This window comes from Egretta garzetta, unplaced genomic scaffold (genome assembly GCF_000687185.1).
Source record: "Egretta garzetta isolate BGI_Z169 unplaced genomic scaffold, ASM68718v1 scaffold471, whole genome shotgun sequence".
NCBI classification, from domain to species: Eukaryota; Metazoa; Chordata; class Aves; order Pelecaniformes; family Ardeidae; genus Egretta; species Egretta garzetta.
This window is the reverse complement of record NW_009258629.1, coordinates 1,081,516-1,084,343: the sequence shown is the minus strand read 5'-3', so window position 1 is coordinate 1,084,343 and position 2,828 is coordinate 1,081,516.

Genomic DNA, 2,828 nt, shown 5'->3' with positions numbered 1-2,828 from the left:
TGAAGCTAAAATGCATGTGTGTTTGCTTTCACTGTTGTTTCCTTTGTAGTACTTGTGCAACCTGAGCCATTCCTAAAAATGAAAGCAGTGCTGACTTAATGTACAAGGCTGCATTTTTAAGGTGAGAAGATTTGATACAAACAAATTTAAAATTGACTGAGGGCCAGATCTCAACAATTGTCCACTTCTCCCCCCTCCCTCTTAGTTTTAGCGCAGAGAGAGGGTGGGCAGTAAGTACCTCCCAGAATGCAGCCTTAGCCAGTACTTGTGCTTATTTGCAACGACGACGTTGAAGGGGATATATGCAATAAAGTCGTTGACACTCTGCAGAAGCACACTTCTGTAACAACAGATGAAAAACACGTATGGCACAACTGTCGACAGACAGCTGGAAAGCTCCACGTCCTCCTGCTCAGACCGAAGCGTCTTCTGCACCCCGCACCGGCTGTTCTCCGGCGATGGCAGGCGTGGTAGACAAGTGTTCTCTGCAGTGTTGAAACTGGTAACACCTATCGCTTTTCTTCACATCAAAGCACATTCGTTAATGGATCCAGACAACTTGCCGTGTTTTTTTTTTTTTAACACACCAGTCTTGTTTACAGTGTCACATACTGCCTGACACTTTGATACAGCGATGGATTGTCTAGTAACCAAGTGCTTCTATTTGGGATTAAGGAGTCTGCGGTCAAGGTTACTGGTCACCAAACGTTGCTGTGCAGATAGGTAGCACAGCAGACAGGCGTGGGACACAGGGACAGACATACTAACAAGGAAAGTGCCTTGATGCTGGATTGGATGGCTAGTGAATGTAAACATTAAGTCGAATTTTGCTATGTATACTTAAAGTAAGTATGGCTGATTAAGCTACTGGTAGTTTGAATGCCAGCTTTAAAGGGCTTGCATACTTGGGCCAGAGGTTAAGCTTGTAAATTGCTGCATAAGCTGTCTCTATACAGAAATGTGTTTTAATACCAGTACACTATCTTCATTCTTTTGCAAGCTGCATGTTCATTGTCATATAAACTCTGCTTTCTACAATTTACTTCATGGTCGGTTCTGAATGTCTTGTGTTACCCAGCTGAGCCTGAATGTTGCATTTGTCTAGTACATAATACATGAGAAGAAAACAAAATTCATATTTACCTTGTGTGCTGGAGTCGGTGTTTTGTAAGGCTGGCTGAAGTCAGCAGGGGAAGAGCCTGGGCACTATTTCCTAGGGAAGAAAGGGAGAGACATTCCCGGAGAGAGATGTGACTGTGGCCTATGAGGACGGAAGGCTGCCTGGTGGGGCATGCGGGGCAAGTTCAGCACCGGGTGGATGCTCTTTGTCCTCCCTTTGTAGTTGCTCCTTTAAATTGGTGTGTGCTGGGGCTGGCTGACCATGGCTGTCCCAGGGACCCAGCTGTGCCTGCCTGCAGCTCCCTGCTCCAAAGATGTAGGACTGGTGCTGTGGGCAGGCTTGTTTGGGTCTGTTGAAAACGGGAAGTGTCTAAAATCCAATTCTAAGGAACACTAGGGCAGTGAGGAGCAGGGTGTAATGCTCCCAGAAAGGAGTCAGGGGCCTGGCTCTGTCTGATGTTGCCTGGTCTCACCTGGGTTTGGTTCTTTTGTTTCTGATGGGTGGAGGACCCTCATGGACCTTTAGTGAATTCCTGTCTCTCTACTGAAGAAGCACAGCTGACTCTTCACAGGGTGGTCACATCCTCAAAAGGCTTTGAGGGTGGCACCTGAGGAAAGGCAGCTTCCCCTTCCTGGCTAATGTTCTGACTTGCGTGGGCAGACTCAGACTCACATGAAAGTGGGTGGTTTGGGGGTGGGGGTGTTATGAGTTGTTACATTACGCATCACCTCCAGCACCAAAACCAGTTTCTGTCACTGCCATGGAAGAGCCATCCCAGACACGTTATTCCTGTTAACACGGTGGTGTTAAATTAGGTGTGAATACAACACTAGGTTCTTTCCAAAATTCTAGTTTGCTGCGTAGTAGTTCATTTACACCTGTTTCACATAAGGCTGCCTAAGGAGCGTGGGGTTTTGCGTGTCCTCGCCTGAGCTCGTGGCTGCTGAGCATCAGTGCAGGGCTTTTTAGACTTCGTCTTCTTGGACTGCTGCGCTGCTGGCAGGGCAAGCTTGCTTCCTGTAACTGTTAAAGGAAATAAGGCTGGAGAGAGAACGAGGGGAATGCCCTGCTCCGCACAGGAAACACGTCCGAACGCCAGCAGCCGCCGGGTTCCTGGGAACAGCTCTCCATCCCCAATGGCCCGGGGCCAGCAGAGCCCGCGGGGGAGCCGGGGGCGCGCCTAACCTTGTGCCAGCCCTGGGGCGGCGGGCGTTTGTCCAGCCAGGACGGGCACCGGGCAGGGACGCAGCACAACACCCCCAGAGCAGCGGAGGGGTGCAGAGGAGCCCCCCTCAGGGCGATGTGTTTGGAGGGCTGCTGGGAGATGATGGCTTTGCTTGGCCGCTGAGCGTCACAGTAACGTTGCACCACTGCAAAAGCATCTCGCGTGTCTTTTCCAGGCATCAGCGCTGTTCATGATAGAGCGATCCAGTGCCTTCCTCTCTTCCCAGCAGTCACCAACTACCACGACATAACTAGCAGAGCCAAAATATCCCTCACACCCCCTACAAATAGCTAGGAAATTCCCGGCTGAGCCAGGGAGGCTCTGAGCACGAACGACCCAACCGGGATGTTTGGGACGCAACTCAGCGTCATCTGACGCCAGGCTCGCCTGCAAAATGGGAACGCGGCGCAAAAAATGGGAACGCGCTGCGCGCTGGTGCGGTGGGCACCGCCCCGGCTCGCCTTTCGGAGCAACCCGCACGCC